Below are 22,702 nucleotides of genomic sequence, written 5' to 3'. Positions count from 1 at the left end.
TACAAGGCGCAGTGACTATCAGATTATTCTAGGGACTCGAATGACTTTTTCAAACGCTTCTGACTCATCTGGGGCCTGAGTGCTTCACCCCGCGAATATTGTCCTCACCAGAATTCAAGGCGAGCGGACTGGTGGCAGCCTCAAGGACAGACGCGTGAGAAATCTGTACCCGAAGTAAGGGCTCCAGGGTTCTCCGTGGGGATGTACAGTATTTGCATTTCTTTAAACATTTGATCAACTCATTTTTTCCTGGACTATTCCTAACTCCATATTTTTACCCTCTCTCAGGTTTTTGTCTTTTATTTTCAAAACTTTTCTGGTTTTGCTTTTTGACTTGTGCTTAATTTATTTATTTATTTATTTTGATCTGTTCTTCATAGTTTCTTTCCCAGTAATAAAGGAGACAGGCAAATACAGGGAAGCAAAAGATAATAAAATAGAAATATTTTGGCACTGGGAATCGGACTCAGGACCTTGTGCTCGCCAGGCAGGCCACTGAGCTACATCCCCCCAGCCCTAAAATAATAATTTGAAGTTGGGAGAGGTACCTTTCATTTGGGGGGGACCAAGGAAATGCCCTCCAAGATGACCACATTTAAGCTGTGACCCAAAGCAAGCAAAGGAGCAGGGGAAGACCCAGCCCAGCTGCAGGGTGTCAGGCCCCAAGCCGGGGGACCCTGGAGTCCTGGAAGGAGAGGATGGCTCGAGAAACATGGGATGGGGGGGGGGACTGAAAAATGGTGCTGGAGAGATGTCGGGGAGCAGACCAGGGAGGAATTCGTGAAGCCTGGAGAAGAACTGGATTTTATTCTAAAATAAATAAGGATTTTGAGGGAGGGGTCTATACATCCTAAGGGATGTTTTCAGGTCATTATCCCTGCTGTGGGGAGTGTTGTCTGAGTCTGTTTTGTGCTAGAATCTATGGCCTGCTGGGTGGCTTATGTCCTGTAGGACTTTATTTGGCGTGTGGTTTTGGAGCCTGGGAAGTCCAAGAGAGGGGCGCTGGCCTTGGTCCCGGCTTGTTGTGTGGTGGAGGGCAGAAGGCACGGAGGGCGAACGGGACAGTGCAGCCTGCATCCCGTTACAGTGGGCATCCCTTATGCAGGAGGTCGGAGCACACAAGAGAGCGGAAGCCAGTATTAAAGGGTGGCCATTGACAGAGCACGGACCCAACGATGAACTTAGCAGCCCACTGGCTGGTTAGGGAGCTGCCCGGAGGCCTCTGTAGTAATGCAGGAGACACGTGGTGGTACCTGGGCTAAGCTGGTGTTAATGGAAATGAAGAGAATGGGTGGAGTGGGGATCTGCTTTCCACAAAGGACTGATGAGACCCAGTGGGTGAGACTTCGTGAGAGGGCTGAGGACGGCAGGTGAGGACCCAGGATGGCCTGGGAGGGACAGACCCGTAGCAGATGGAGGTGCACCCCGGGGTTAAAGGCAGACCAGAGCCAGGAGGGCGCAGTGAGGTGTTCTGTTTCCACGTGTGGATTTGGAGCTGCTTTAGGGGGCGCGGAGTACAGAGGGTGTGAGAGGTCAGCTGACTGGCCCAGCCCCTCATCACTTCTTAGGCTCCCGTAGACCCCTGAAGCGGTGCGGCAGGAAGGGGTGAGCTGCACTGGTAGCTCAAGACCTGCTGTGTCTGGGCACAGGGAGTCCATACAGGAAGCAACAGCCGAGAGCGATCGATTGCTGTCTGCTTATTACATTTCCAGTAAGTGTCCTGGTAAACTTGGCCCCGGAGATGGTTTATCTCGAGAGAGGAAGTGTTTCTTTCAAGATTTTCTTTGTTTTCCATGGAATAGAAGCTACTATATCTGTGATTGCCTGGAAATGGGATGGAGGTGCCAGAGTTGCCTCTTGAGATATCTATATATCTATATCTCTCTCCATATATATATATGTGTGTATATATATCTTTCAAATATAAGAAACATTATGTAGAATTCTGTGGCAAAACAGTTTTAAAAAGCCTTCATAGAATTATCATATTAATGGGCAAAATTAAGTAAAATCATCTCAAGGAGAGATGGAAAACCTGGTTAAAACAATAGTACTGACAAAGATTTAAAAAATACTTTCAAGTTGTTAACTCTGAAATGTCTCTGAATCCAGACAGTTTTACAGGAGGGTTCTTCCAGTGTTTTAAACCTGAAGTTCCATGTTTCAGAAATTGTCATAAGAAATAAAAGTTGATGAAATTTCCTGAATTCATATGATATTTAAACAGATATGGTACAATAACATAAAGTCAAAACTGTTTTACTCATAAGTATATATACTAATATCTAAAAACTCCATAGATGTATTGATTTAATCATTGTAGCTGTGATACACAGTGGATATCATTGCTGGATAGTTGAACATTAGAAATTTTAGGACTATATTACAACAATAGGAAAAATAAGAAAAATAAGAGAATCCTAGTAAATATGAAATATAGAACAACAATGCCTTATAAAGTGGATGCAGATAGGTACTTATTTAACATACACAATATCTATTTTAATGGGCATCATTGCATATTTAACAAAAACACTAGAGTATTTTTAAAATTACAAACATGGATAACTACCATGCCAGTATTATTTCAGATTATTCTTAAAATCTTACGGAATTAAATAAGATATGAAACAGGAATAAGTGGTAAAGCCATTTGGAAAGAAAGGAAGGGAAAGATCGGCAATTTCTCCCTCGTAAAAATCTGAGAAAAACACACCTAAAATCTGCCACAGAAATGTTAAGAAATTCAACTACTGGAAAAATACGTAGGAAGCTATAAAAATGTGCCTCATCAAAATGCAATCAGTGTTACAATTTACAAATAATGTCACTGGCATTTGGATTCCGTCCTTCTCTCTGTCCTTCAGCAGGGACGGGTTAGACGTCTCTTCCTTGGGGAAAAGTGTTGTTAGGAAGTGCAGCGCTGTGAGGCCTTTTGAACACAGTATGCTCAATGTTGTGCCTTATGTAGAATGTAAGTTCCTCTGTATGTACTTTGGGGATTGTCCCTTATTTCCTGCCAGAACAGACTAACTTAAAACATCTTCTTTAGCCACACACTCACGTTTATATTATATGGTTGCTACTGTCCTAGCAATACAAAAAAGAAAATTTGGTGTGGCTATTGTATACTAATATCAAATTAAACATTCCAAGGAAAGAGATCACATTCTTAGAGATGACAAAGGAACTGTGTAGAAGTGACTTTTATTAAGATGGTACACTAACTTTACACTTTCAAGCAGCTAATTATAAAACACAAAAATTGATACAATTTCAGAAAAGAATAGAATGAGCCAGTAGGTTATGGGAGGTTTTAATGTGTCTCTCCACAAGTCTTAGGTCACACAGATGAAACAATCAGAGATGTAAATGATTTGTACAACATAATAGGCTTGATCTAAAGAGCAGCTATAGATTATATCTAATAGTTGGGTAATATAGATTCTTAGCAAATTTAAAGAAATTGGTGGCATAGAGACTGGAAAACTATCCTCAAGTGTTTCTAAGCATTGATATCAATAGATCTTATTTTAGGAAAATAAGAAAACTTGGTTTAGAAACTAATAGCAGGAAGGTAACTGGGAAACATCATTCATCTAAACAGTTATGGGTTAAGAAATCATAATATAAACTGAACAGCTTTAGAAATGAGTAATAATGAAAATATCACATTTCACACTGTATAGGAGACAGGCACCAGAAGGAAAGAAATTGTGTAAATGCACTGCAAAAACAGAAGAATAGAAGAATTTAGCTCTAAGGCATATAAGAAAAAGAATAAATATGTACAACAAAACTAATAAATCAGAAAATAAACAAAAATATCACAGAACTAAAAACTGATTCTTTGAAAAAAATGGATAAAATTCACAAGTCTTCATCGAGTCAATGAATAGAAAAGAGAACTGCAACATAAATAATATTAAGAATTAAAGTGGGGACAAATAGGGTAGATTTTATAATACTAAACATAGTGTAAGTTATATGTAGTTTAATGTCAATGAATTTGGAAATATAGAAAACCAAAGATTAGTTTCATTGAAAAACACAGTTTATCAAAATGTACTAAAAAAGAAATAGAAAACATAAATAGTCCTATAACCACCAAGTAAGTTGAATCAATAGTTTAAAATTTTCCCACAAAAATATGTAAGAATAAAATGGTTTTGCCAACACAGATATGTAAGCAGATAAGGTATCTTGGTTCATGGACTTAATTTCTTCCATGATTCTGGGGGAAGTGGCCATCGTTATGTTTGTCACCTGACTTGGACTTTGTGAATAGAAGCAAAATTTCACCAAATGCTTCTGTTTGCAAACTGAACAGTGTTTGTGAACTGAGGCATTACTATAATTTCATTTCCACACAGACTCTTGGTGATTGGGATAAGAGAATTCCCTCCCACTAATTCCGTGGAATGAGCATAACCTTGGTACCAAAATAAAGTTAGCTCTTGTGGACAGAATACCAATTTCACCAAAGATAATAGCAAAGTTCACACGTAAAATTCTATCAAATGGAAAAGCTTCTGCACAGCAAATGAAACAACCAACAAATGAAAGAGGGAACCTACACAGCTGGAAAACATTTTGCCAGCTATTCCTCAGAAGAAGATTGATGCCTAGGATATACAGAGAACTCAAAGATTAGACCTTCCCCTCAAAATAAACTTAATCGACAGTGGCCAACTGAACAGAAGTACAAAGGCCAATAAAGACATGAAAAACTGTTCAATGTCTCCTGCTGTTAGAAAAATTGTAAGTTAAAACAACACTGAGATTCTGGCTTACTCCATCATCAGGAAATCACATAATTACAAATGCTGACGAGGCTGTGGGAAAAGCTTTCTGCAGTGTTGTGTGTGGGTGTAACTGCCATGAGTATTAGGGAAATCAGTGTGGAGTTTCCTCAAGAAACGAGAGCAAATTCTATCCAGCCTCACTATTCTCATTCTAGGTATCATCCCAGAAGAGCTGACAAGGTTGTAGTACAGTGATCTGTGCACAACGTGAGAAGGGGTCCCCGAGACAGAGGGATCAGGGAAGGAGGAGGGGAAGGGAATTAACAAAGAATTGAACTGTGATATGTGCTTGTCCCAGCTCTCTAGGAGGAAGGTGAGCAGTTTGTGCTTCAAACATTTACTAACAGAAATTGAAAATAAACAATTAAATACATACGTAGGACTAAGGAAAAAATTATTATTATTGGGGCAATTTCTGCATGGTCTATGAAGAAGATAAAAAGCAAATTGATTAACAAAATCTAACACCATACTACGGAGAAAATACGTGTGAATAGGTTGTTTTTATCCCAAGGATGTTTGATGGGTTTAATATTGATAATTTTATTAATATGCCATCACTTTAGCAGATTTAAAGGAAATATATGATTCTTTTAAAAGATGCAGAGAAAGCATTCAATAAAACTCACCATCTGCTCCTAATTAAAAAAAAAGAAGAACAAGAATGTTTGCAAATTAGGAGTCTAAGCAAGCTCATTTAACTTGGTAAAGGCATCTAACCAAGTAAAAATACAAGCATCATACTTGATGGGGAATACACGAACCCCTGTTTGTGTTAAGAGCAACCTAGTGCACCCATTTCATGGGCAGGCTGACCCGATACCAACCTGAGGCTCCATCTCATGAGCGTCAGACCTACTGCCCGGTCAGTGTTATTTTCTCTAGTTTTATTGTCCTTTTCCAATTATTCAATACCTTTGCAACCAACTCCTCACCTTACTTTTTCTTTGATTAAGATATCTTAAAACTCAAGCCTCAGAACTATAAATACAATCCCAGTACTCGGGAGGCTGCAGGATGGCTGCAAATTCAAGACCAGCCTGGGCTACAAAGTGAGCTCAGATCCAGCCTGAACTACATAGTGAGACCCTGTCTCAAAAAGCAAACAGAAACAACAAACAAAAAAACCCAAAAAACAAAAAACGCACCACCACCACCACCATCACTACCGCCAAAAAACTATAAATACAAAATCAGGCATCAAAATGAGTGAGAAGAAAACACACAAAAATATTGGAAACTTAGGAGATTTAGGTCATTTCCCTCTGAGACATTTTCTTTTTTTAAGCAGTGGCAAAAGTTTATTCAAGAAAGCAAAACATGAAGAGAGAGAAACTGGCTCTGCGGAGCAAGCTTGGATTAAGATTGAGTAAATAGAAAAAGAAGGTAAGAACAAGGGCAGGAGTGCGCGCTGCCTCCGGAGCACGGTGTGGGCGCTGTAGACAGTTCCGATCCCTTCCTAGACATTGTAAAGGAAGTTGCATGCTGCCTCCAGCCTCCCTCAGTTCACCCAGAACACGTAAGTCCTACTAGCAATGCCCAGAACTCCCAGGCCCTGGGCAGGCGAGGCCTACGCTGTATTTCCTTTACAGGAAATCTGTCTTTAGGAACACCACAGCTATCTGCCTCTGCCACGGCTCTTTCTCACGGCCTGAGCGATGTAAACTGGTGCAGAAGGCAAACTGGAAGCGTAGAGATTTGAGAAGACAAGCTGTCAGTATCATCCGGTGGTGCAGCTGCTCACATCGAATCCCCACATCAGCTACACACATGTTTTTCAGAATGAATGTGACTTGAAATAACTTTGTCTTAAAGTAATGTGGAAAATTAAATCATGTCTACGCAATGCATAAACCTCAAAAACTGTAATTTAAAAGATAACAGGTAAGGTAAGAAACTGCCAACCTCTCCTGGCTTGGTTACTTTTCTTGTGGCTGACACAAAATACCTGACACCCAACATTAAAGGGGAAGGTTTGTTTTGGCTCACAGTTTGTGGAGGTTCCATAGTTGGCTGGCCCAAGGCAGGCTGGCTTTGCAGGGGGCATCACAGAGGCGCGCTAGGCAGAACGTGGAGAAATAGTGAAGAACCTGCGGTGGCAGGAGTCTGCTTTCTGTTGTTTATATTTTCTCCAAGCTGACCATCCTTAGGGAAGGCAGCACTCACAGAGAGGTTAGTCCTCACATCGCACCATGAATCAGTCAGTCAATTCCACCCTTAATTTCAGTGTTAGATGCTAGATTTACCACCTCTGAGAATCTCCGTGTGTGATTACACGAGGCTTTGTGGGGACATCTAGACACAACCATAACACCTCCCTGCCTAACCATCAAAATTCCCCAAGCCAACAGTATCCGGAATTACATCTGGCGATGGGTAATCAGAAAACTTTCTAGAGAAAATGGTACAATGTTAGTGAAAATCACTGCAGGGAACTGCTGTGTTCATAGATACAGCCTCTTAAAAACATCAGTTTCCCCATAATTGCACCTTTACACTGGCTCTGTTTATGGGGAGTTGTACCCACAAACAGAAGTCAGAGGTGACATTATGCAGCAAGAGGAGAAAAAGCATTCTTCTTACTGAACTCAGTTTGTTCGCAGACGGGATGCAGGTACAGCATGAGAGCCACTGCTATGTCTTACGTCCTTTTTAGGTGAAATTGCTCCATTTCAGCCACGGATTTTGGTGCCTGGGTTTGGAATAGCCCTTTAATTTGCATACGATCCTCATCATTGTGCCTGAGAGCATGCTGTACATGTCTTCTTTGCCGCCCTAGGGATACATGACTTCTCTGTCAGGAAAACCTGGGGGGACACAGCCCATGTTCTTTTTTTTTTTGCATACCACTAAAAGATGATCCCACACCCTAAAAATGGGGCATGTGAGCTTCTGTTGAAGTGGCCGACATTGTCTCTGAGAGGTTCTATGTACTAGGTTTGCAGGAGGAGGCAGGCTTTTTACTGACACGTGAAGGAAGGCCTTCTGAGCATGCTAAGGATGGTGCTGTGCTGGTTTTTATTCTATTGCTGTGGTAGCAAATTACCACAGGCTCGGTTGCTTCAAATGACCCACTTTTGTTATCTTACAGTTCTGTAGGTCAGCAGTCCAACACGAGTGTGACCTAGTTAAACACAGGTGACAGCACATTCTGTTTTTTTCTAGAGACATTCAGGGACACCACCTGCTTTGGGTCTCCCAGCTGCTGGCCGCTGTCTGAACTCCTCGGTTCCCGATGGTGTTCCCGATTGTCCAAACCAGCGGCAGCAGGCTGAATCCTTCTCACATCCCATCGCTGCAGCCTTCCCTGCCTCTCCTCGCCTTCCTGGACCCTGGAGGTCACACAGGCTCACGTGGTCGGTCTCCCTACCTCCAGGTCCTTCACTGGGATGCAGCTGCAAATTGTCTTTGCCCGGAAGGTGGTGCCTTCACAGGTTCTGAGTGAGGGGGCCACCATCTGGGGGCTTGGGAGATGGAAGGGAAACCCTCTGACATTGCTTCCGGTTCCCTCCCCAGCTCATGCTGCTCTGCCCACACTGGCAGACCCCAGACCGGAGCTGCCCGCTCCTCTCTCGGAGTGGAATGCCATCCCTAAGGTTAATCTCTGCCCAAGGGCCTGCAATGAGCCTCCATCACAGATTCACCCTGTGTGTTTTACCCTCTCCCCGCGCCTTGTATTTTCTCTAGCATTTCTTTCTTTTGCTGGGTGTCTTTCTGGAAGTTAATTCCTTTGAAGGCAGAAACTTGGTTAGTTTTGGTTCCTTGTGTTACCCCGTGTCTGGCCTGGTGCCTGATGCAAAGCAGGTCATGCAAATGCATTAATTTCTCAGTTTTGCTTCTTGATAGAATATTCTCTTTCATAAACTGGGCCATAAGAAATTTCTATTATTTGAATTAAGAGTTGGATTAAAATTGAAGTCTAAATGGTATGACCAATGTATTTGGTAATTTTACCAAGATTGCTGCCTGTTTGTGTAATCTGAGTGGCCAGATTTACAGCTGACATCAGTAAGTGATGAGTTTGTATGAAATATGAAGTATCTTCTATGAATTCTTCTGTTACTGTTTATACTGTTTTGAGAGGAGAGTTGGATAATTGTGCTAGCTTTCCCATCCCTGGAATACTGTACCTGACACCTACAGTTTATAGGAGGAGAGGTTTATCTGGCTTATGTTTTCCGGGGCTCAGTCCATGCTTGGTTGGCTCCAATGCAGAAGCATCGTCGTGGAATGGTGTCGTAGAGCAAAGCTGCTTGGTTCATGGTGACTGGGAAGCAGAGTAGGGGGACAGTGCCTGAGAGGACGGGATAAGGGCCCGATACAGGAAGCAGCACCCAAGGTTGTGCCTCCAGGACCGATGCAGACACACCCAGAGCGTGGTCCCTTAGGTGACTTCCAACCAATCAAACTAACAAAGTGAAGTTAATCACAGCCATAGCAGTGCTCAAAGTAATTACTTTGGAATCCTTATCTTTCACTAGTTATTAAATCTTTTTGCTTTAAAAATTTTTAATTGTCTCGCTCCATGAGATCATGGAGGAACATATATACTATTTTGTCTGTTCTAGGCAAGTATTCTGCTTACTCAGAGTTCCTTTTAGGAGAATGCTCCCCCCCTGCCCCCATTTCCACCACAAATCCTGGGGACTGCACAAGCATGGTGCTTGGAGTCTTGGCTGCCAGGATGGCTGTGTGACCGACTCAGCCTGGACCAGCTGGAGTGGCTGTGGTGGGAGCCACATAATCTAAGTGAATGCAGGGTTCTTCCTCTCCGTTTCTGTACTCAATGGGGAAGAGAGCGTTCTTGTTCCCCTTGGGTCACTAAGTGTGAAGATACAAGTCCAGGGTGGCCTGTGGTCTGAGAAGTAAGCAGAAAATTAAGCAGAGACAGGAGTCCAAATGTCTTGACCTATGCAAGGGGTGATGGAAGCTACATGCTCAGACTTACAGTGAAAGACAGTTGCCATTAACCCCCCAAACACCCCCATGCACTGCAAACACACTGACTTCACTGTCCTTGCCACTTTCTGAAGTCTTCTTCTTTCTTGAGTGTCTTTATGAGGTATGATCAAAAACACGGTGAATGCCGCTGCCCAGCGCCCTCCAGCAGAAACGCGATGCTCAAGTTCAGACAGTCACTTAATGCACCGGATCTGGCACCGTGTGACTTCGGGGTCTTCCCCCAGATCAAAATGACCACAGAAGTGAAGCACTTTTCAGGACATCAAGGCAGCCACGATAGCCCAACTAAAGATGCTCACAAAAGAGAACGTCCAGAACTGCTCTGGAGAGTGTTCGGAATAAGGAGGTGAGTGCGTTTCCATGTGTGAGGGAGGTTTGCGGAGGATGGATGGCAGTGTATCTTTTACTTTAATATATTTTTAAAAGCTTAAACACACACCACATTTTCAATTCTGCCTCACACATTATTTTCTCCCTTTTCCATGTGAATGAACTTGTCTAAGAGCAGGAAATACTTGCCAGAGGCCCCACAGCCAAAATGAGGTAGCGAATGGGAACTGGACACCCAGGCAGTCCAACCTCTCTTACTGTCCATTCTATCTGTCCACCCTCTCTCACTGTCCGCCCTCTCTCACTGTCCGCCCTCTCTCACTGTCCGCCCTCTCTCACTGTCCACCCTCTCTCACTGTCCACCCTCTCTCACTGTCCGTCCTCTCTCACTGTCCACCCTCTCTCACTGTCCGCCCTCTCTCACTGTCCGCCCTCTCTCACTGTCCACCCTCTCTCACTGTCCACCCTCTCTCACTGTCCGTCCTCTCTCACTGTCCGCCCTCTCTCACTGTCCGCCCTCTGTCACTGTCCGCCCTCTCTCACTGTCCGTCCTCTCTCACTGTCCACCCTCTCTCACTGTCCGCCCTCTCTCACTGTCCACCCTCTCTCACTATCCGTCCTCTCTCACTGTCCACCCTCTCTCACTGTCCGCCCTCTCTCACTGTCCACCCTCTCTCACTGTCCGCCCTCTCTCACTGTCCACCCTCTCTCACTGTCCGCCCTCTCTCACTGTCCACCCTCTCTCACTGTCCGCCCTCTCTCACTGTCCACCCTCTCTCACTGTCCGCCCTCTCTCACTGTCCACCCTCTCTCACTGTCCGCCCTCTGTCACTGTCCGCCCTCTCTCACTGTCCGTCCTCTCTCACTGTCCACCCTCTCTCACTGTCCGCCCTCTCTCACTATCCGTCCTCTCTCACTGTCCACCCTCTCTCACTGTCTGTCCTCTCTCACTGTCCACCCTCTCTCACTGTCCACCCTCTCTCACTGTCCACCCTCTCTCACTGTCCGCCCTCTGTCACTGTCCATTCTCTCTCACTGTCCATTCTCTCTCACTGTCCACCCTCTCTCACTGTCCACCCTCTCTCACTATCCGTCCTCTCTCACTGTCCACCCTCTCTCACTGTCCGTCCTCTCTCACTGTCCGTCCTCTCTCACTGTCCACCCTCTCTCACTGTCCGCCCTCTCTCACTGTCCACCCTCTCTCACTGTCCGCCCTCTCTCACTGTCCGTCCTCTCTCACTGTCCGCCCTCTCTCACTGTCCGCCCTCTCTCACTGTCCGCCCTCTCTCACTGTCCACCCTCTCTCACTGTCCACCCTCTCTCACTGTCCGTCCTCTCTCACTGTCCACCCTCTCTCACTGTCCACCCTCTCTCACTGTCCACCCTCTCTCACTGTCCGCCCTCTCTCACTGTCCGTCCTCTCTCACTGTCCGCCCTCTCTCACTGTCCACCCTCTCTCACTGTCCGCCCTCTCTCACTGTCCACCCTCTCTCACTGTCCACCCTCTCTCACTGTCCACCCTCTCTCACTGTCCGCCCTCTCTCACTGTCCGCCCTCTCTCACTGTCCGTCCTCTCTCACTGTCCGCCCTCTCTCACTGTCCACCCTCTCTCACTGTCCACCCTCTCTCACTGTCCGTCCTCTCTCACTGTCCACCCTCTCTCACTGTCCACCCTCTCTCACTGTCCACCCTCTCTCACTGTCCGTCCTCTCTCACTGTCCACCCTCTCTCACTGTCCGCCCTCTCTCACTGTCCGCCCTCTCTCACTGTCCACCCTCTCTCACTGTCCACCCTCTCTCACTGTCCGTCCTCTCTCACTGTCCACCCTCTCTCACTGTCCGCCCTCTCTCACTGTCCACCCTCTCTCACTGTCCGCCCTCTCTCACTGTCCACCCTCTCTCACTGTCCACCCTCTCTCACTGTCCGTCCTCTCTCACTGTCCGCCCTCTCTCACTGTCCGCCCTCCTCACTGTCCGTCCTCTCTCACTGTCCACCCTCTCTCACTGTCCACCCTCTCTCACTGTCCGTCCTCTCTCACTGTCCGCCCTCTCTCACTGTCCACCCTCTCTCACTGTCCACCCTCTCTCACTGTCCACCCTCTCTCACTGTCGGTCCTCTCTCACTGTCTGCCCTCTCTCACTGTCCACCCTCTCTCACTGTCCACCCTCTCTCACTGTCCGTCCTCTCTCACTGTCCGCCCTCTCTCACTGTCCGTCCTCTCTCACTGTCCACCCTCTCTCACTGTCCGTCCTCTCTCACTGTCCACCCTCTCTCACTGTCCACCCTCTCTCACTGTCCACCCTCTCTCACTGTCCACCCTCTCTCACTGTCCGCCCTCTCTCACTGTCCACCCTCTCTCACTGTCCGCCCTCTCTCACTGTCCACCCTCTCTCACTGTCCGCCCTCTGTCACTGTCCGCCCTCTCTCACTGTCCGTCCTCTCTCACTGTCCACCCTCTCTCACTGTCCGGCCTCTCTCACTGTCCACCCTCTCTCACTGTCCGCCCTCTCTCACTGTCCACCCTCTCTCACTGTCCGCCCTCTCTCACTGTCAACCCTCTCTCACTGTCCACCCTCTCTCACTGTCCGTCCTCTCTCACTGTCCACCCTCTCTCACTGTCCACCCTCTCTCACTGTCCACCCTCTCTCACTGTCCGCCCTCTCGCACTGTCCGCCCTCTCTCACTGTCCGTCCTCTCTCACTGTCCACCCTCTCTCACTGTCCGTCCTCTCTCACTGTCCACCCTCTCTCACTGTCCACCCTCTCTCACTGTCCGCCCTCTCTCACTGTCCACCCTCTCTCACTGTCCACCCTCTCTCACTGTCCGCCCTCTCTCACTGTCCGCCCTCTCTCACTGTCCACCCTCTCTCACTGTCCACCCTCTCTCACTGTCCACCCTCTCTCACTGTCCGTCCTCTCTCACTGTCCGCCCTCTCTCACTGTCCGCCCTCTCTCACTGTCCGCCCTCTCTCACTGTCCACCCTCTCTCACTGTCCACCCTCTCTCACTGTCCACCCTCTCTCACTGTCCACCCTCTCTCACTGTCCGTCCTCTCTCACTGTCCACCCTCTCTCACTGTCCGCCCTCTGTCACTGTCCGCCCTCTCTCACTGTCCGTCCTCTCTCACTGTCCACCCTCTCTCACTGTCCGTCCTCTCTCACTGTCCACCCTCTCTCACTGTCCGCCCTCTCTCACTGTCCACCCTCTCTCACTGTCCGCCCTCTCTCACTGTCCACCCTCTCTCACTGTCCACCCTCTCTCACTGTCCACCCTCTCTCACTGTCCGTCCTCTCTCACTGTCCGTCCTCTCTCACTGTCCACCCTCTCTCACTGTCCGCCCTCTCTCACTGTCCGCCCTCTCTCACTGTCCGTCCTCTCTCACTGTCCACCCTCTCTCACTGTCCGCCCTCTCTCACTGTCCGCCCTCTCTCACTGTCCACCCTCTCTCACTGTCCGCCCTCTCTCACTGTCCGCCCTCTCTCACTGTCCACCCTCTCTCACTGTCCACCCTCTCTCACTGTCCGTCCTCTCTCACTGTCCGTCCTCTCTCACTGTCCGCCCTCTCTCACTGTCCGTCCTCTCTCACTGTCCACCCTCTCTCACTGTCCGCCCTCTCTCACTGTCCACCCTCTCTCACTGTCCACCCTCTCTCACTGTCCGTCCTCTCTCACTATCCACCCTCTCTCACTGTCCACCCTCTCTCACTGTCCGTCCTCTCTCACTGTCCACCCTCTCTCACTGTCCGCCCTCTCTCACTGTCCGCCCTCTCTCACTGTCCACCCTCTCTCACTGTCCGCACTCTCTCACTGTCCGCCCTCTCTCACTGTCCACCCTCTCTCACTGTCCAACCTCTCTCACTGTCCGTCCTCTCTCACTGTCCACCCTCTCTCACTGTCCGTCCTCTCTCACTGTCCACCCTCTCTCACTGTCCACCCTCTCTCACTGTCCGTCCTCTCTCACTGTCCACCCTCTCTCACTGTCCGCCCTCTCTCACTGTCCGCCCTCTCTCACTGTCCACCCTCTCTCACTGTCCGCCCTCTCTCACTGTCCGCCCTCTCTCACTGTCCACCCTCTCTCACTGTCCACCCTCTCTCACTGTCCACCCTCTCTCACTGTCCGTCCTCTCTCACTGTCCGTCCTCTCTCACTGTCCGCCCTCTCTCACTGTCCGTCCTCTCTCACTGTCCACCCTCTCTCACTGTCCGCCCTCTCTCACTGTCCACCCTCTCTCACTGTCCACCCTCTCTCACTGTCCGTCCTCTCTCACTGTCCACCCTCTCTCACTGTCCACCCTCTCTCACTGTCCGTCCTCTCTCACTGTCCACCCTCTCTCACTGTCCGCCCTCTCTCACTGTCCGCCCTCTCTCACTGTCCACCCTCTCTCACTGTCCGCACTCTCTCACTGTCCGCCCTCTCTCACTGTCCACCCTCTCTCACTGTCCAACCTCTCTCACTGTCCGTCCTCTCTCACTGTCCACCCTCTCTCACTGTCCGTCCTCTCTCACTGTCCACCCTCTCTCACTGTCCACCCTCTCTCACTGTCCGTCCTCTCTCACTGTCCACCCTCTCTCACTGTCCACCCTCTCTCACTGTCCGTCCTCTCTCAGTGTCCGCCCTCTCTCACTGTCCGCCCTCTCTCACTGTCCGTCCTCTCTCACTGTCCACCCTCTCTCACTGTCCACCCTCTCTCACTGTCCGTCCTCTCTCACTGTCCGCCCTCTCTCACTGTCCACCCTCTCTCACTGTCCACCCTCTCTCACTGTCCACCCTCTCTCACTGTCCACCCTCTCTCACTGTCCACCCTCTCTCACTGTCCACCCTCTCTCACTGTCCGTCCACTCTCACTGTCCACCCTCTCTCACTGTCCGTCCTCTCTCACTGTCCACCCTCTCTCACTGTCCACCCTCTCTCACTGTCCGTCCTCTCTCACTGTCCACCCTCTCTCACTGTCCACCCTCTCTCACTGTCCGCACTCTCTCACTGTCCGCCCTCTCTCACTGTCCACCCTCTCTCACTGTCCACCCTCTCTCACTGTCCACCCTCTCTCACTGTCCACCCTCTCTCACTGTCCACCCTCTCTCACTGTCCGTCCACTCTCACTGTCCACCCTCTCTCACTGTCCGCCCTCTCTCACTGTCCACCCTCTCTCACTGTCCACCCTCTCTCACTGTCCGTCCTCTCTCACTGTCCACCCTCTCTCACTGTCCACCCTCTCTCACTGTCCGTCCTCTCTCACTGTCCACCCTCTCTCACTGTCCGGCCTCTCTCACTGTCCACCCTCTCTCACTGTCCACCCTCTCTCACTGTCCACCCTCTCTCACTGTCCACCCTCTCTCACTGTCCGCCCTCTCTCACTGTCCACCCTCTCTCACTGTCCACCCTCTCTCACTGTCCGTCCTCTCTCACTGTCCACCCTCTCTCACTGTCCACCCTCTCTCACTGTCCGGCCTCTCTCACTGTCCGCCCTCTCTCACTGTCCACCCTCTCTCACTGTCCACCCTCTCTCACTGTCCGTCCTCTCTCACTGTCCACCCTCTCTCACTGTCCGCCCTCTCTCACTGTCCACCCTCTCTCACTGTCCGTCCTCTCTCACTGTCCGCCCTCTCTCACTGTCCGGCCTCTCTCACTGTCCGCCCTCTCTCACTGTCCACCCTCTCTCACTGTCCACCCTCTCTCACTGTCCGTCCTCTCTCACTGTCCACCCTCTCTCACTGTCCGCCCTCTCTCACTGTCCACCCTCTCTCACTGTCCACCCTCTCTCACTGTCCGCCCTCTCTCACTGTCCACCCTCTCTCACTGTCCACCCTCTCTCACTGTCCGCCCTCTCTCACTGTCCACCCTCTCTCACTGTCCACCCTCTCTCACTGTCCGTCCTCTCTCACTGTCCACCCTCTCTCACTGTCCGCCCTCTCTCACTGTCCACCCTCTCTCACTGTCCACCCTCTCTCACTGTCCACCCTCTCTGACTGTCCGTCCTCTCTCACTGTCCGCCCTCTCTCACTGTCCGCCCTCTCTCACTGTCCACCCTCTCTCACTGTCCACCCTCTCTCACTGTCCACCCTCTCTCACTGTCCGTCCTCTCTCACTGTCCGCCCTCTCTCACTGTCCACCCTCTCTCACTGTCCACCCTCTCTCACTGTCCGCCCTCTCTCACTGTCCACCCTGTCTCACTGTCCACCCTCTCTCACTGTCCACCCTCTCTCACTGTCCGCCCTCTCTCACTGTCCGCCCTCTCTCACTGTCCACCCTCTCTCACTGTCCACCCTCTCTCACTGTCCGTCCTCTCTCACTGTCCACCCTCTCTCACTGTCCACCCTCTCTCACTGTCCGTCCTCTCTCACTGTCTGCCCTCTCTCACTGTCCACCCTCTCTCACTGTCCACCCTCTCTCACTGTCCGCCCTCTCTCACTGTCCGTCCTCTCTCACTGTCCGCCCTCTCTCACTGTCCACCCTCTCTCACTATCCGTCCTCTCTCACTGTCCACCCTCTCTCACTGTCCACCCTCTCTCACTGTCCGCCCACTCTCACTGTCCACCCTCTCTCACTGTCCACCCTCTCTCACTGTCCGTCCTCTCTCACTGTCCGTCCTCTCTCACTGTCCGCCCTCTCTCACTGTCCGTCCTCTCTCACTGTCCACCCTCTCTCACTGTCCGCCCTCTCTCACTGTCCACCCTCTCTCACTGTCCACCCTCTCTCACTGTCCGTCCTCTCTCACTGTCCACCCTCTCTCACTGTCCACCCTCTCTCACTGTCCACCCTCTCTCACTGTCCGTCCTCTCTCACTGTCCACCCTCTCTCACTGTCCGCCCTCTCTCACTGTCCGCCCTCTCTCACTGTCCACCCTCTCTCACTGTCCGCACTCTCTCACTGTCCGCCCTCTCTCACTGTCCACCCTCTCTCACTGTCCAACCTCTCTCACTGTCCGTCCTCTCTCACTGTCCACCCTCTCTCACTGTCCGTCCTCTCTCACTGTCCACCCTCTCTCACTGTCCACCCTCTCTCACTGTCCGTCCTCTCTCACTGTCCACCCTCTCTCACTGTCCACCCTCTCTCACTGTCCGTCCTCTCTCAGTGTCCGCCCTCTCTCACTGTCCGCCCTCTCTCACTGTCCGTCCTCTCTCACTGTCCACCCTCTCTCACTGTCCACCCTCTCTCACTGTCCGTCCTCTCTCACTGTCCGCCCTCTCTCACTGTCCACCCTCTCTCACTGTCCACCCTCTCTCACTGTCCACCCTCTCTCACTGTCCGTCCTCTCTCACTGTCCGCCCTCTCTCACTGTCCGCCCTCTGTCACTGTCCGCCCTCTCTCACTGTCCGTCCTCTCTCACTGTCCACCCTCTCTCACTGTCCGTCCTCTCTCACTGTCCACCCTCTCTCACTGTCCACCCTCTCACTGTCCACCCTCTCTCACTGTCCGTCCTCTCTCACTGTCCACCCTCTCTCACTGTCCGCCCTCTGTCACTGTCCGCCCTCTCTCACTGTCCGTCCTCTCTCACTGTCCACCCTCTCTCACTGTCCGTCCTCTCTCACTGTCCACCCTCTCTCACTGTCCACCCTCTCTCACTGTCCACCCTCTCTCACTGTCCGTCCTCTCTCACTGTCCACCCTCTATCACTGTCCACCCTCTCTCACTGTCCGTCCTCTCTCACTGTCCGCCCTCTCTCACTGTACGCCCTCTCTCACTGTCCGTCCTCTCTCACTGTCCACCCTCTCTCACTGTCCACCATCTCTCACTGTCCGTCCTCTCTCACTGTCCGCCCTCTCTCACTGTCCACCCTCTCTCACTGTCCACCCTCTCTCACTGTCCACCCTCTCTCACTGTCCGTCCTCTCTCACTGTCCGCCCTCTCTCACTGTCCACCCTCTCTCACTGTCCGCCCTCTCTCACTGTCCGTCCTCTCTCACTGTCCACCCTCTCTCACTGTCCGCCCTCTCTCACTGTCCGCCCTCTCTCACTGTCCTTCCTCTCTCACTGTCCGCCCTCTCTCACTGTCCGCCCTCTCTCACTGTCCGCCCTCTCTCACTGTCCGCCCTCTCTCACTGTCCGCCCTCTCTCACTGTCCACCCTCTCTCACTGTCCACCCTCTCTCACTGTCCGTCCTCTCTCACTGTCCACCCTCTCTCACTGTCCGCCCTCTCTCACTGTCCGCCCTCTCTCACTGTCCGTCCTCTCTCACTGTCCGCCCTCTCTCACTGTCCACCCTCTCTCACTGTCCACCCTCTCTCACTGTCCGTCCTCTCTCACTGTCCACCCTCTCTCACTGTCCACCCTCTCTCACTGTCCGTCCTCTCTCACTGTCCGCCCTCTCTCACTGTCCGTCCTCTCTCACTGTCCACCCTCTCTCACTGTCCACCCTCTCTCACTGTCCGCCCTCTCTCACTGTCCGCCCTCTCTCACTGTCCACCCTCTCTCACTGTCCACCCTCTCTCACTGTCCGTCCTCGCTCACTGTCCACCCTCTCTCACTGTCCGTCCTCTCTCACTGTCCACCCTCTCTCACTGTCCACCCTCTCTCACTGTCCGGCCTCTCTCACTGTCCGCCCTCTCTCACTGTCCACCCTCTCTCACTGTCCACCCTCTCTCACTGTCCACCCTCTCTCACTGTCCACCCTCTCTCACTGTCCACCCTCTCTCACTGTCCGTCCTCTCTCACTGTCCACCCTCTCTCACTGTCCACCCTCTCTCACTGTCCGTCCTCTCTCACTGTCCACCCTCTCTCACTGTCCGGCCTCTCTCACTGTCCACCCTCTCTCACTGTCCACCCTCTCTCACTGTCCACCCTCTCTCACTGTCCGTCCACTCTCACTGTCCACCCTCTCTCACTGTCCGTCCTCTCTCACTGTCCGCCCTCTCTCACTGTCCGCCCTCTCTCACTGTCCACCCTCTCTCACTGTCCACCCTCTCTCACTGTCCGGCCTCTCTCACTGTCCGCCCTCTCTCACTGTCCGCCCTCTCTCACTGTCCACCCTCTCTCACTGTCCGCCCTCTCTCACTGTCCACCCTCTCTCACTGTCCACCCTCTCTCACTGTCCGTCCTCTCTCACTGTCCACCCTCTCTCACTGTCCACCCTCTCTCACTGTCCGTCCTCTCTCACTGTCCACCCTCTCTCACTGTCCGCCCTCTCTCACTGTCCGCCCTCTCTCACTGTCCACCCTCTCTCACTGTCCACCCTCTCTCACTGTCCGTCCTCTCTCACTGTCCACCCTCTCTCACTGTCCACCCTCTCTCACTGTCCGTCCTCTCTCACTGTCCACCCTCTCTCACTGTCCGGCCTCTCTCACTGTCCACCCTCTCTCACTGTCCACCCTCTCTCACTGTCCACCCTCTCTCACTGTCCACCCTCTCTCACTGTCCGCCCTCTCTCACTGTCCACCCTCTCTCACTGTCCACCCTCTCTCACTGTCCGTCCTCTCTCACTGTCCACCCTCTCTCACTGTCCACCCTCTCTCACTGTCCGGCCTGTCTCACTGTCCGCCCTCTCTCACTGTCCACCCTCTCTCACTGTCCACCCTCTCTCACTGTCCGTCCTCTCTCACTGTCCACCCTCTCTCACTGTCCGCCCTCTCTCACTGTCCACCCTCTCTCACTGTCCGTCCTTTCTCACTGTCCGCCCTCTCTCACTGTCCGCCCTCTCTCACTGTCCACCCTCTCTCACTGTCCACCCTCTCTCACTGTCCACCCTCTCTCACTGTCCGTCCTCTCTCACTGTCCACCCTCTCTCACTGTCCACCCTCTCTCACTGTCCGTCCTCTCTCACTGTCCACCCTCTCTCACTGTCCACCCTCTCTCACTGTCCACCCTCTCTCACTGTCCGTCCTCTCTCACTGTCCACCCTCTCTCACTGTCCACCCTCTCTCACTGTCCGTCCTCTCTCACTGTCCGCCCTCTCTCACTGTCCACCCTCTCTCACTGTACACCCTCTCTCACTGTCCGTCCTCTCTCACTGTCCGCCCTCTCTCACTGTCCGCCCTCTCTCACTGTCCACCCTCTCTCACTGTCCACCCTCTCTCACTGTCCACCCTCTCTCACTGTCCGTCCTCTCTCACTGTCCACCCTCTCTCACTGTCCACCCTCTCTCACTGTCCGTCCTCTCTCACTGTCCACCCTCTCTCACTGTCCGCCCTCTCTCACTGTCCACCCTCTCTCACTGTCCGTCCTCTCTCACTGTCCACCCTCTCTCACTGTCCACCCTCTCTCACTGTCCGTCCTCTCTCACTGTCCACCCTCTCTCACTGTCCGCCCTCTCTCACTGTCCACCCTCTCTCACTGTCCACCCTCTCTCACTGTCCACCCTCTCTGACTGTCCGTCCTCTCTCACTGTCCGCCCTCTCTCACTGTCCGCCCTCTCTGACTGTCCACCCTCTCTCACTGTCCACCCTCTCTCACTGTCCACCCTCTCTCACTGTCCGTCCTCTCTCACTGTCCGCCCTCTCTCACTGTCCACCCTCTCTCACTGTCCGTCCTCTCTCACTGTCCGCCCTCTCTCACTGTCCACCCTCTCTCACTGTCCACCCTACCCTCTCTCACTGTCCGCCCTCTCTCACTGTCCGCCCTCTCTCACTGTCCGCCCTCTCTCACTGTCCACCCTCTCTCACTGTCCGTCCTCTCTCACTGTCCACCCTCTCTCACTGTCCACCCTCTCTCACTGTCCGTCCTCTCTCACTGTCCGCCCTCTCTCACTGTCCACCCTCTCTCACTGTCCACCCTCTCTCACTGTCCGCCCTCTCTCACTGTCCGTCCTCTCTCACTGTCCGCCCTCTCTCACTGTCCACCCTCTCTCACTATCCGTCCTCTCTCACTGTCCACCCTCTCTCACTGTCCACCCTCTCTCACTGTCCGTCCTCTCTCACTGTCCACCCTCTCTCACTGTCCACCCTCTCTCACTGTCCGTCCTCTCTCACTGTCCACCCTCTCTCACTGTCCACCCTCTCTCACTGTCCGTCCTCTCTCACTGTCCATCCTCTCTCACTGTCCACCCTCTCTCACTGTCCGTCCTCTCTCACTGTCCGCCCTCTCTCACTGTCCACCCTCTCTCACTGTCCACCCTCTCTCACTGTCCGTCCTCTCTCACTGTCCGTCCTCTCTCACTGTCCGTCCTCTCTCACTGTCCGCCCTCTCTCACTGTCCACCCTCTCTCACTGTCCACCCTCTCTCACTGTCCACCCTCTCTCACTGTCCGCCCTCTCTCACTGTCCACCCTCTCTCACTGTCCGTCCTCTCTCACTGTCCGCCCTCTCTCACTGTCCACCCTCTCTCACTGTCCACCCTCTCTCACTGTCCACCCTCTCTCACTGTCCGTCCTCTCTCACTGTCCACCCTCTCTCACTGTCCGTCCTCTCTCACTGTCCGCCCTCTCTCACTGTCCACCCTCTCTCACTGTCCACCCTCTCTCACTGTCCACCCTCTCTCACTGTCCGTCCTCTCTCACTGTCCACCATCTCTCACTGTCCGTCCTCTCTCACTGTCCGCCCTCTCTCACTGTCCACCCTCTCTCACTGTCCACCCTCTCTCACTGTCCGCCCTCTCTCACTGTCCACCCTCTCTCACTGTCCGTCCTCTCTCACTGTCCGCCCTCTCTCACTGTCCACCCTCTCTCACTGTCCACCCTCTCTCACTGTCCACCCTCTCTCACTGTCCACCCTCTCTCACTGTCCACCCTCTCTCACTGTCCGCCCTCTCTCACTGTCCACCCTCTCTCACTGTCCGTCCTCTCTCACTGTCCGCCCTCTCTCACTGTCCACCCTCTCTCACTGTCCACCCTCTCTCACTGTCCACCCTCTCTCACTGTCCGCCCTCTCTCACTGTCTGCTCTCTCTCACTGTCCACCCTCTCTCACTGTCCACCCACTCTCACTGTCCGTCCTCTCTCACTGTCCACCCTCTCTCACTGTCCACCCTCTCTCACTGTCCGTCCTCTCTCACTGTCCGCCCTCTCTCACTGTCCACCCTCTCTCACTGTCCACCCTCTCTCACTGTCCGCCCTCTCTCACTGTCCGTCCTCTCTCACTGTCCGCCCTCTCTCACTGTCCGCCCTCTCTCACTGTCCACCCTCTCTCACTGTCCACCCTCTCTCACTGTCCGCCCTCTCTCACTGTCCACCCTCTCTCACTGTCCACCCTCTCTCACTGTCCGTCCTCTCTCACTGTCCGCCCTCTCTCACTGTCCACCCTCTCTCACTGTCCACCCTCTCTCACTGTCCACCCTCTCTCACTGTCCGCCCTCTCTCACTGTCTGCCCTCTCTCACTGTCCACCCTCTCTCACTGTCCACCCTCTCTCACTGTCCGTCCTCTCTCACTGTCCACCCTCTCTCACTGTCCACCCTCTCTCACTGTCCGTCCTCTCTCACTGTCCGCCCTCTCTCACTGTCCACCCTCTCTCACTGTCCACCCTCTCTCACTGTCCGCCCTCTCTCACTGTCCGTCCTCTCTCACTGTCCGCCCTCTCTCACTGTCCACCCTCTCTCACTATCCGTCCTCTCTCACTGTCCACCCTCTGTCACTGTCCGCCCTCTCTCACTGTCCACCCTCTCTCACTGTCCGTCCTCTCTCACTGTCCGCACTCTCTCACTGTCCGCCCTCTCTCACTGTCCACCCTCTCTCACTGTCCAC

The 22,702-nt window shown here is 52.1% G+C and overlaps 1 long non-coding RNA gene across 1 annotated transcript in view; it reads left to right on the top strand.

Moving 5' to 3' along the window:
- LOC134477402 (uncharacterized) overlaps positions 1-22,702 on the top strand; it is a 79,648-nt gene that overhangs the window by 1,786 nt on the left and 55,160 nt on the right. The window contains exon 2 of the long non-coding RNA XR_010049462.1: positions 7,971-10,113. This is a non-coding gene — a long non-coding RNA (uncharacterized LOC134477402). The remainder of the gene's footprint in view (positions 1-7,970; positions 10,114-22,702) is intronic.

This window comes from Cavia porcellus, unplaced genomic scaffold (genome assembly GCF_034190915.1).
Source record: "Cavia porcellus strain 051 isolate PalLab524CR breed Dunkin Hartley unplaced genomic scaffold, mCavPor4.1 scaffold_8, whole genome shotgun sequence".
Lineage (NCBI taxonomy): Eukaryota > Metazoa > Chordata > Mammalia > Rodentia > Caviidae > Cavia > Cavia porcellus.
Note: the sequence above shows the minus strand (reverse complement) of the source record. Positions and strands in the feature narration are given on the sequence as shown.